This window comes from Bos javanicus, chromosome 8, assembly GCF_032452875.1.
Source record: "Bos javanicus breed banteng chromosome 8, ARS-OSU_banteng_1.0, whole genome shotgun sequence".
NCBI classification, from domain to species: Eukaryota; Metazoa; Chordata; class Mammalia; order Artiodactyla; family Bovidae; genus Bos; species Bos javanicus.
In genome coordinates, this window is record NC_083875.1 from 44539587 (window position 1) to 44551872 (window position 12286).

General features: G+C 42.5%; 1 protein-coding gene across 3 annotated transcripts in view; it reads right to left on the reverse strand.

The window, feature by feature from the left end:
- The window catches only part of KANK1 (KN motif and ankyrin repeat domains 1), a 213472-nt gene that overhangs the window by 177682 nt on the left and 23504 nt on the right, over positions 1–12286 (reverse strand). The gene's annotated exons all lie outside the window — the stretch shown is intronic.

Here is a 12286-nt window from a genome sequence, read left to right on the forward strand (position 1 = left end):
CTGAAAAAGGACACCGAGAGAGAGCTGCTAATTAATTCTTCTCCTCATCAGCCAGCCCCAAATGCTTCAGACAGCAACTGGTCTGGGAACACAGTTTTGACATTGTCAAGATAATGACTTGATTTGTTCCCAAAACGCTGGAAGAGCTGCCGCAACCCTATCTGGTGAGAACCATTTGTACTCTTTTCTTCCCAAAGCCAGAACCAAGTCTTGCTTCTAAAGACAAGAAACACTTCCTGTCTTTTCTTCAAGCTTGACAGTCAATGGGCTGACTGACAGTGCATTAAAGCTTTATCAACCTGACACTGAATTATGGGCTACTTTAGATTAGCTAAAGCAATATCCGTCCCTGGGTTGCCAAAACAGAATTTCCTGACCAACGGTATTAAAATACAGACATCTTACAATGTGCCAGGAAACAGAATTTAGGACACAAGGTTACCTCACATTAGAGTATTTATTAGGGGGTGGGTGGTGGATAGTGAAAATGACTAAAGAAAAAAAAAAAAAAAGCCAGTGAAAAGCTACAATGTGCTAAACAGCAGCATCCCTGGCCTCTGCCTACTGGGCAATAGTCCCTCCCATCCCTCCAGGTTCAACTGTAACAACCAAAAATATCTTCGAGGGCCCCATGCACAAGGGGTGCAGTTTGCATACTAAACACAGGCACCAGCTACGGCTGTATATAGGAACTGACGTCTCACTCATCACCCACTCGGGACTGCCTCCACCCACAGGGGCACAGTTTTTCCCAAAGGCCTCAAAGGCTCCACCCATACCAGCAGAAGCACTGTATCAACACACGCTGTTTCTCCTTTCTCACTTCCCACCCACTCCTCCACCCTCTCTGCTCTGGGCCCAGCAGCCATCAAGCTTCTCAAACTGTTCCTGCTGCCAAAGCCATCACATACGACCCACTTCTTGTGGCTCCACAGGATCAGACACCAGTAACTATGCCTTCCTTGAAGTGCACTCTTGAGGGCTTCCTCTGACCTTCCTGACCATCCCTCCAGAGTCTCCTTTGCAGGCTGCCCTTCAGGGTTTAGCCCTCAGCCCTCTCCTCCCCACCCAACCCAGTGGTCATTACCTCACAGCTGCAACGACAATCCATATGGGGGAGATTCACAGAATGCAACTCACTGTGCTCTTCCTCTTTTTCCTGAACTTTAAATTCATATTTAAGCTGACATCTCCCTTTTGATGTCCTATAGCCCCCAGAACTCAATCCAAACTCACTGTCCTCCAGCACAAACCTCCTAGGAGTCATCTCACCTGGTAGCAGCTGGTTTTCTCAGAAGGCTGGGCACTGTACTTCACTCTTCCTCCCCAGTCACCTCTGAAACCTCCACTCTGCCCATCCTGCTCCCACCCCTTGGCCCCTGCCCTTGCCCAGACTAAGACTTCTCCTACCTGGGTATCACTACAGGTGACTCAGTTCTCTGGCCATCCTCACATCCCCCAAGCCGGAGGGAACTTTCCAACCTGTCCTTCTAGTTACATCATTCAACAGCTTAAAACTCTATAATAATTTGCCACTCTTGAGATAGATTTCAATTTCTTAACATGGTCTGCCAGGCCCTTTATAACCTGTCTCCCCATGCCACACCCTCCCATACCCAACTATACCCTCCAATCTGAAATCACAAACTAAACTTACTTTGCTTCTGAAATACAGGATGTTCTCCCCCTCTAGCTGGAACAGCTTCTTGCCCAAATCCACCACTTCACCTGGCTAACCCCACCTCACCCAACAGGTTTCCACTTAAACTCCTCTGACCCCCACGTCGCACTAAAGTTTCTGGTTTCAAGTGCCCGTGATAGCCTGTTCTTCCCCTATCAGAGCACTGACTCTGCTTATTTGCCTGATTGCCCAACTAAACATGCTGTTCCTCTTCTTTTCACCACTCACCAGCTTCAACCTCGCTTAGTCCTCCCATACAGTATTGGCTGGTCCCTCTGTTAATTGCTAATCTCAAATCTGTTATGACTCATCATCAAAGGTGAATATAAGTAGTAAAATTACAGAATGCCCCTCTGTGTACCAGAAGCTATAGTGATAAACACACATATATGAAATGGAACTAATCCTCAAGGGGGGAAAAAAAAAACACATCAAAGTGGGCAAACAGTGTAATACGAAATGTTCTGTTTACCAAGCAATAGATCTACAAATGCAAATAAGTAAAGGCAGCTTGAAAAAACGGGTGGTTAAGAGATGTGAAATGGAGAAATCATCAGGATGAAGCAGAGAGAGTCTGTAGCCTCCTTCTAGAGAGAAGGATTTGGACTTAGATTTTGAAGGTGGTGAAGGGCAAACTGACAGGCATAGAAATTAACTAAAGAAATGTCAACTTTTGCAACCATCCCAACTCTGTAAAATCAGCTGGCTATATCATGTTATAAACTGCCCCATGCTAGTTTCTGGTAGCACTGAGAGCACGATATGGGATAGTCACTCTCTGGTGGCCTGAGAACTGTAAGGCACAGAGATCTGTGCTGATTCTCCCTCCACAAAAGCAGCAGTGAGTTCAACTTTCTCAAATACCCTGCTGCTGCTAAGTCGCTTCAGTTGTGTCCGACTCTGTGCGACCCCATAGACGGCACCCCACCAGGCTCCCCCATCCCTGGGATTCTCCTGGCAAGAACACTGGAGTGGGTTGCCATTGCCTTCTCCAATGTATGAAAGTGAAAAGTGAAAGTGAAGTCACTCAGTCGTGTCCGACTCTTCGAGACCCCATGGGCTGCAGCCTACCAGGCTCCTCCGTCCATGGGATTTTCCAGGCAAGAGTACTAGAGTGGGGTGCCATTGCCTTCTCCGTCTCGAATACACAATTGGACAGAAATACTAATAAATAGGTTGGGTACAAATTTACTTCTTGTTATCTCTCATAAAATTTACATACGTGACATTTTAAAATTGGAAAATTTTCAAACAATAACCTTTACATATCATTTATGAAGTCAAAGTGAAAGTGTTAGTTGTTCAGTCGTGTCCAAATCTATCATGACCCCGTGGATTGTAGCTGGCCAAGATCCTCCATCCATGGAATTCTCAAGGCAAGAATACTGGAGTAGGTAGCCATTCCCTTCTCCTGGGGATCTTCCCTACCCAGGGACTGAACCTACATCTCTGGCATTGCAGGTAGTTTCTTTACCATCTGGGCCACCAGGGAAGCCCCACTTAAGAAGTTAGATGTCTAACAAACATGCTTTCATATGATTCTTATGGCCATCTTCTGAGAGAAGCAGTATTATTCCCACTTTACAAATGGGAGAGCTGAGGCTGTGATCAGAACAGACAGAATTCTCTTAAATCGGACTCTAAACCCTATGTTCTAAGCTGACTCTCAACATAAGTAACTGAGCAAGAAGTAGCTTTTGCCAAATAGCAACTGATGGCAGAAATCCACCTGTTTGAAAAGGAACCTTTACAGTTATCTATAAGTACGTCAGCAATGTTCCAACTCAAACAAGTTTCTGTCAGTTTAGTTTTTTAAATGGCTGTAGTCTGAGGCAAAACGTGCCTCTTAGGTACTTTTCAGACTCTTTTGTCAATCACGGAGTAATCTTTACTGAAAAGCTTTAAATTCTCCTCCTTCCCAGAGAGCTGAGAACAACCCAGAACACTTAAGAATTTGTGTCACTCTTAAATATGCAACTTTAAAAAAAAGAGAGAGGTCCTAGGCTCCTTTGGACTTTGAATGGCCTCCTGGTAAGTTGCCTAGGAAAAGACCACATCTATCGAGCAGGTATTACATGCCAAACACGTTGCAACACCGTCTTTCTAAAATTCAGAAACTCTAAATTGGGTACTACTGTTACTTCCATTTTATAGATGGGGAAGCAGAGGCTGAGAAGACCAGAGCCTGTGTTCTTTCCACTCTCTACATCACGCAGGCTTTGCCACTACCTGGCAAACACTGCTCTCAACAGCTCTGCTCTGAGACAAAAAAAGATGAATACGTTAACAAGGGTGGCAGGAAGAAATCCATTCCATAGATGCGCCTATTAAGGGCAAGGTGTTACGCTGAGCGAGAAACTAAAAGGACTGAAAACCTCACAGAGACTGTCTATGTGTTAAAGACACAGACAAATCAGTGAAAAGTAGAAAACAATCCCTCTAAAGTCTCTCAAGGCTCAGCACTACTGACACTGTGGGTTGAGTAACTGTCTGTAGTGGGAGCTGTTCTGTACATTGTAGGGTGTTAGAAGCATCCCTGGCCTCTACCCACTTGATTCCCCTGAATCATTAGAATAAAAACTTCTCCAGACATTGCCAAAAGCCCACTATGGTGCAAATTCACCCCCCACCCATACTGCTTGAAAACCACTGCTCTAATGAGATAGGTGTTGAAATCCACAGAAATAACTGGCTGCTTCAGGGCCTTATCTGCATTAAATGCAAGTCTTTTTTAACATAGTAAGACACAAGCCAACAAATGCAGAACTATCTTAGAAGAAGAAGAAGAAAAAAAAAAAGAATCCCCCTCAAATTACTCCTTCATAAAGGACATTAGTAGCACTTGAGACAATGTTTACATTCTCTCAGACCTGTGATTTGTTGAAAAATTAATTTATCCTATCTATGCTTTGATCTTCGAGCAAATTATTTCCTGAGACAAGATTTAACTTGTGAGTGCCCTAGAGGCTAAGCAGCTGTCAGAGGGGAAGTGGCATCGAATTCCAGGTGGCAAGCAGAGAGGGGGCCTCCCATCCACCCAAGCAGACCCTGCTCAGAAACACACCAAGTGCCTCCGAGGGGTCCAATTTTCCCATGGAAGATTAGAGGTTCAAACTACAATGCAGCTGAGCACTGTCTTCAAAGAAGAAACAGCCTATTAAGACATGGGTCTATTTTATATATGAACACTAGTATTTCCATTATGAAAGCCTTTTTTGTTGTTTTGTTTTAGTTTTAGTTCTTAATTTCACAATAAGGAAGACAGTCAAAACTCAAGTGGTCTCCCTGCTTCTATACCCCCTTTTTACTAGAAGAGCTAAGGGGGAAGCTTCCAGTCTTCCAAGAGCTTTTGCTCATCTCAGACCTGTCCGGCAAGGTGCATGCTGCCAGCCAGATGGAACTCATGAGCCCTGAATAAAATATTTGTTGTAATAAAAACCACATGCTTGACCTATAGGAATGCTGGCTGCAAACTAAGACCAGAGTTAACTGTGTAATCTGTTCATACTGTGCCTTCTATAGTAGGCAGGATAATCAACCCCCAGACACAAAGATGTCCAAGTCCTCATTCCCAGATCTATGACTCTATGATACGTTACATAGCAAAAAAGGACTTTGAAGATGTGATTATAGTTAAGGACCTTTGAGGATAGGAGACGTCCTTGGGTTATCCATATGGTCCAGTGTAATCATGAATCCCTAAAAGCAGAGAGCGTTTTCTGGCTGTGGTCAGAGAGAGAGAGCAGTAGCAGCAGGAAAAACTCAAAGCATGAAAGGGATGCAACTCACTGATGTGGCTCTGAAGATGGAGGAATGGGGTCATGAGCCAAAGAACACAGGTGGCCTCAAGAAGATGGAAACAACAGATTCTCTCCCAGAACTAGCCCTGCCCACCCACTGATTTGATTTTAGTGAGACCTGTGTTGACCTTGTGACCTACAGAACTGTAAGATAATACATTTGTGTTGTTTTACACACTAAACTTGTGGATTTTATTATAGCAAGGTTAGAAAAATGAATACAGATTTTGGTACCTGGAAGTGGGGTGCTGCTAGAACAGATCTAGAAATATGGAAGTGGCTTTAGATTTGAGCAGTGAGTGGAGCCTGGAAGCCTTCTGGAGAGGATGGTAGAGAAAGTCTAGATTGCCTTGGACAGACCTGTTTGTGGACATATAGATGTTTGTTAATGATTGCTAAGGAGGACTCAGAAAGAAGTGAAGACCGTAGAAGAGAAAGCATAAATCACCTTAGAGAGATATACCTAAATGGTCAAGAGCAGAGGAAATCACAAACACCACCATATACCATACTGCCTACTGTGGTCTCAGAAACTGAAGCCCCAGATGGGGGGAGGCCCCTGACAAACTGGGGACACCTCTGCCACCCAGCAGCTTCACTGGACAGACCGTCTCACTCTGCAATGCACAAGGCCATTGTCCTCGGAACACTGCTACATCCCAGCCATCTGACCTGGGGCAAACGACCTCTCTGAGCTGCATGCAGCGATAATGCACCCATCTCGCAGGACTGTTCTGGGGATTAAATGAGGTCATGCACAGAAAGTCCTTGGTGTGGTGCTGAGTGCAGAGTAGGCACTCCAAAGTATGAGCTATTTTTCTGACCCCGTCTAGAGGGGAAAACAACTGGACAGGAATATATCCTTCCTTTCTCCCACAGAAAAGTCTTCCCTAGAGAATACTTAGGGCCTAAGCATGAAAGAACAAAACAGAGGCAAACATGGATGCTCAGGAAGCCAGTGCTCCTATAAATCAAAGGCAAGGTTTGAGGACTCAATAGGGCTATTTCAGATGGACTGAGGGCTGGGGAAACTGCCCAAGGAAGCAGAGAAAGACAGAAAGGAGGTTGAGTTGTTCCTGCTGGTGACTCTGTTACTGGAAACTTGCCAGCTGCAGTCTGAGAACACTGGGCAGAGATACTGTGCCATCGCCAGTGCCAACTTGGACAGGAAGTGATGCTGCTGGGTCCCACGGTCGAGAGGCAAGCAGGAGGGGGTGAAAGAGGCACCCTTAAAGAAAGGCATCATTTTTAATTCTCCTGCCTGGCTTCCTACCTCAGCCTCCCCTCTTCATCCATGAAATTATAAAACACAACAAAAATTAAAAGACCACAGTTATTCATATAGGGGTAAGACAAAGCAAAATTTTATAGAAACTCATAGAATTTTCTATTGAGAAAAGCTTTTTTTCCTATTGTAAGTTTTTGTTTGTTTGTTTTGTTTTTTAGTTTTGGAGCTTTCATAAAGTTTCTGGGACAAGACATCACTGGGAAGAAAAGAGGCCCTAAAAGCATTTGAATATCTCTTTCTGTCTCTGTACCCTTGATGGTAAATTACAGTAGTTCATTCCCCAAGTGGAGAAGGCAATGGCACCCCACTCCAGTACTCTTGCCTGGAAAATCCCATGGACGGAGGAGCCTGGTGGGCTGCAATCCATGGGGTCACTAAGAGTCAGATATGACTTCACTTTCACTTTTCACTTTCATGCATTGGAGAAGGAAATGGCAACCCACTCCAGTGTTCTTGCCTGGAGAATCCCAGGGATGGGAGAGCCTGGTGGCTGCCATCTATGGGGTTGCTCAGAGTTGGACACGACTGAAGCGACTTAGCAGCAGCAGCAGCAGCATTCCCCAAGATTAACAGTCAATAGTTAAATGTCTGCCAGCAGGCTACTGCATAACTAAGGGGGGGAGGGGAATTCACCTTAGGAATTATTATGACAAAACCAGCACGCAAAGAACTAAATCATTCTCCACTAGTATGTTTATAAAAAAGAATATATACATCTGCCAACACAGTCAGCATTTTCTGCCTAAGAGCAGCATTTTCTGCCTTTCTTTTCCTCAAAAAAAATCTCCTGGTGCCTGTTGAGAAGACATCACATCTTACATTACTTTGTTGGCAGTAAAATTCACAGCCTCCCTGGCAATGTAATTAAGGCACACATTTTTATGACCGAAGCACATGTACCCACTGAACACAATAATGCTTTCAAAAAGAACAAACAAGCTTCAAAAGTTCTTCCAACAAGCCCATTGTTTGGGATTTACAAGCTGGAGAAACATACATTTCTACATTACATTTTCTGAATTTCCACCAGTTGGGTAGCTCTAAAGGCTCATTCTTCATACTCCCACTATGATTATTCAGGCCCTTTCCCAGTTAACCCAAACAGGCAGTTATCAAGGCGGATGTATCATCTGGGTGCATATGACAACAGGGCTGGGTCTTTTTATGCCCCCCTTTCTCTGCTCCCCATGCTGCACATCTCTCCTGAACCTTGTGGGTAAACAAAGAGTGGGAAAAGGACTGGGCGACGTATCCCTCTCCTTCTGTGAACCCAAATCTGTGAGCGCTGGGCGTGTCAGCCAATCTCCAGAGCCTCCTAAAAGGCTGATGTGGGCGCACAGTGACTTTGTTTTGCTTTTCGCAAGCCTGGAGACAGGAGGAATGGCTTGGAGACAGTTAGATAATGAACTTAGCCACTGAAAACAAATTCCAGACTGCTTTTTGAACAGCAAAACAACATAATGGGTAGGAACCGTTCCAAGTTCACATGACCTTTGCATCTGCCTCACTTAGTTCATCAGGAACTAGGAATGACACCCTGGTTTTGATCGATTGTGCCAAAAACCAGCCTCTGTTATCCCTGACTTCTCACTAGGTAGTCAATCAGGATAGTCCAGACATCCAAACATGATCAAGGAAAAACTATTTGGGATTCAAATAAGTCAAATAACTCAGACTGGAAGATCAAGTATTTTGAAGATTAAAATATATATATATATAAAACTTTCCATTTTATATGTTTCTTTCAGGGCCATAAGAGGTTTCATATAACACTTTAAATCCTATGCGTTATCTTATCTGTTCCTTACAAAGATCCTAGTAACTGTCTCCATGTCCATTCTTCAGATGAACAAAGTGAGAAAGGAGAAACTTGGAAAGGTTAAACAACACGCCCAAGTCACAAATCCGCAGACCTAAACTCTGATCCTAAATTCACACTCTTAACTCAGGATTAACGTCTATGATACACCATTATGAGCAGCAGATTCTTAAAACAGCTATGATTCGTCCAAACTGCCCTGCAGGTTCAACGAATTTTACTGACAATATTAATTATTGTCTCCTTTTTTTCAACAATCTTTATTCCTATGTTATGAAAACCTCACATACCCATCTTTGCCTCTGACTGGCCATCAGTCACAGTATCTTCTTGGCACTGGCTTCAAAGCAATGCAAATATTCACAAGTGCCTTTCTTGTCAAAGAGTTACCATCACTGCAGGACAAAATCCAATTTCAAAACGTTCTGACCAGCAACCACACAGTGCCAGACACTCCACCATCTTCAGAAAGTTACCTAGGGACTCTGATCACAGCTACCTTCCTGCCCCCTCCTACGGCTGTGTACACAAGCTTTATCATAACCACAATGGCCAGTTTTGCTTTCTGGCTAAGAGAAACAATATGCACAGTTGACCGAGATGCTACCATGGGTAAGGAAATCTCTGATCTACTCTAGAAAACTGCAAGTACATTTCTTCATAATAAACTCAAGCAGTTTTAACCACTTCCAAGATGTTTTAAAACCAGTGATTAAGAGTGAATTTTAATCACAGGCTTAACCAGCAAATTGTATGCTCAAGCCAAGTAGCTTGGTGAAGACTTTCAAATAAGAAATGTTTAGCTTCTGAGTATCAGCTATATATCTAAACATAAAATAAAACAACTGGAAAGTAGCATAGTTGTTGTCACGGGGAGGGGAGGGGAATTAAGAGTTAGTATTTAGTGGGTTTCTGTATGGGAAGATGAAAATATTCTGGAGATGGATGCTGGTGACGGCTGCACAGCCATGTGAATACACTTAATACCACTGGATTGTACACTTAAAAATGATATTAAAAAACATAAAACAAACAGGAAAACGTATGCTAGCATTCAAGTGACTGCTTCTTTTTTGAAATTTCTCACTTATAAAGGGAAATGAGGCCACAGCAGCACCTTTTAAAACAAACCTCTGGAAGACCCTGGGCCCACTCCAGGCATTACAGGGAAGATTTTAAACCCAAGTTTTAGGTCCAGAGTTCCTAAAGGGAGAGGAACACTCTCAAATTACTGTTCAATCTATACACACTGTAATGTCTAAATGAAGCCAAAGTTTCCTGAGAGTCCTCTGAGGAGAGGACTGACCACGGGGGCTCGGAACAGCTCACTCATCAGTTTACAGTCCTGTTATGGACTAAACGTCTGTGTACCCTCCAGACTCACAAGCTGAAGCCCTACTCTCCAGTGTGACTGTATCTGGAGAGGGGCCTCTAAGAAGTAATTAGGTTTAGATGTAGTCCTGAGGGGGAGCACCATGATGGGATTAGTGTCCCTTCAAGAAGAGGAAGAGGCCAGAGCCCTTCCTCCTTCCACACAAGAGGACACTGCAAGAACACAGCCTTCCACAAGCCAGAAAGTGGGCTCTCACCAGAACCCAACCACGAGGCACCTTGATTGGGCCCCCCACCTTTCAGAACTGTGACAATGTCTCTTAAGTAACTCAGTCTGCAGTATTTTGTTACAGCAGTCTGAGCTAAGACAAGTCTACTTCATAATATATCTGTGCTTGCACCCACAGTCAATGTTTTAAACTCATTAAAACAGTTTCTGAAATGCTTCACTCATGAGTATGCATTACACCTCAGGTGGCCACCTAAACAAGTTCTCTTCTTTCTCGCTGTCACAATATTAATATGGCAGCAGTCTGGCTCACACAGACACACACAGAGAAGTGGCAACTGTTTTTTCCATTTTACAGTCTATTCGGAGCAACACTGAGGAGAGGTGCCAAAAGGCTGTCATGGTTCAGAATGAAATGGTCTCCGGTTCACTGAGTCTCTTTTCTCATCTCAGATGGATAAAGGCTTTTCACTGGAGGAAAATCACCAATGTGACTTGCACTACAGCTGACTACTGATCATGTATTTTCATCACCTGAGAATGAACTAAGCTCATCTCAAACGACTTAGTGTTCCCACAATCAAGTCTCTTCAACTCTCAAAGCTGAGTTTTGCTGTGCAATTGTTGACCTATGTAATCACTTTTTTTCTCTCCCTCAAGGCTAAATATTCTGATGTGTAAGCTAGTTTTGATGCCAAAGGTGAATAATTAAGTACCTCTTACCCTTGTTTTGGCATCCTGCTTCCTACTCATTGGAAAAAAGAAAGCAAGCTTTGAGTTAGAAAACTATGACCTTACCTAGGATGGTGTACTTCTTTTTACACTATATAAAATTCTGATTGGTTTCCTTTAAAATTTACATAATTCAAGCGTTAGTGAAAAATTGATGATTAACATCAACAATAAAATAAAAATAAAAATTTAATCTTCCCTAATACAAAAATGTTAGAAAACTTTTAACAATTAGAATAATGTTACAAATAAAACACGAATAGCTCAGCAGAGCCACAGAACAGAAACAGACATAAAAGCATATGGGATTTTGCATATTGTAAAGGTAGGTAGCATCTGCAATCAAAAAAAGAGAAAGAAAAATGAATTATTAATAAATACTGGGAAAACCAGCAGCCATCTGAAAAAGGTAAACCTGACATCCCTACTTCCTAAAATAAATTTAAGATGGATTAATAATTTAATTATAAAAATGGAAACCACAGAAGTACTAGGAAAAACCCAGGTAGAATATATAAAAATACATATTTTATAAAATACAGAAAAATATATGTTATATAAATATATATTTTATAAAACATACAAAAATATATATTTTAGACTGGAGAAGACTTTTTTCCCTTTATGGCATTCAATTCAAAGGCTTTCAAAAAAGCAGCTGGTAAATTCACCTACCTGAAGAAATGCAACATAATCCAAGTCCAAAAAATGAAATAAACTGGGAACAACTCCAATTCTTATTACCAAAAAAGGTCCTATTTCCTTCATAAATAAAGTGTCACAACTTGAAAACTAACAGCCCAGTAGCAAAGGATAAAATAGTTCACAGAAAGGTGAATACAAATGGATTTTATAGACTCATAAAAAGATATTCAACTCTTAAGACAAAGGCACATTAAAACCACATGAAATACCATTTTTCACTTATCAAACTGCCAGAGATTAAGCAGTTTCATAACATAATATGTTGGCACAGATGTGGGAAAAGGTACTTTCATACCTTGCTGGTGATAATTATACATAGTAGCACAATTTTTATGGAAGACATTTGGGGCAATATTTATTACAATTATGTATGTGCGTGCTCAGTCGTTGTCCGACGCTTTGCAACCCCACAGACAGTAGTTAGTTAGGCTCCTCTGTTCATGGAATTTTCCAGGCAAGAATGCTGGAGTGGGTTGCCATTTCCTTCTCCAGGGGATCTTCCCAACCCAGGGACTGAACCTGCATCTCCTGTGTTTCTGGCACTCCTGTGTCTCTTTACCACTGCGCCACCACAAATCCTTTCACTAATTCCATATTCAGAATTTGTCACATGTGAACAAAACAATGTTTATGCAAAATTATCTCTTGCACCATTGTTACAAACAGCAAAATCAATAGGAAATAGAGTCAACAAAACCCA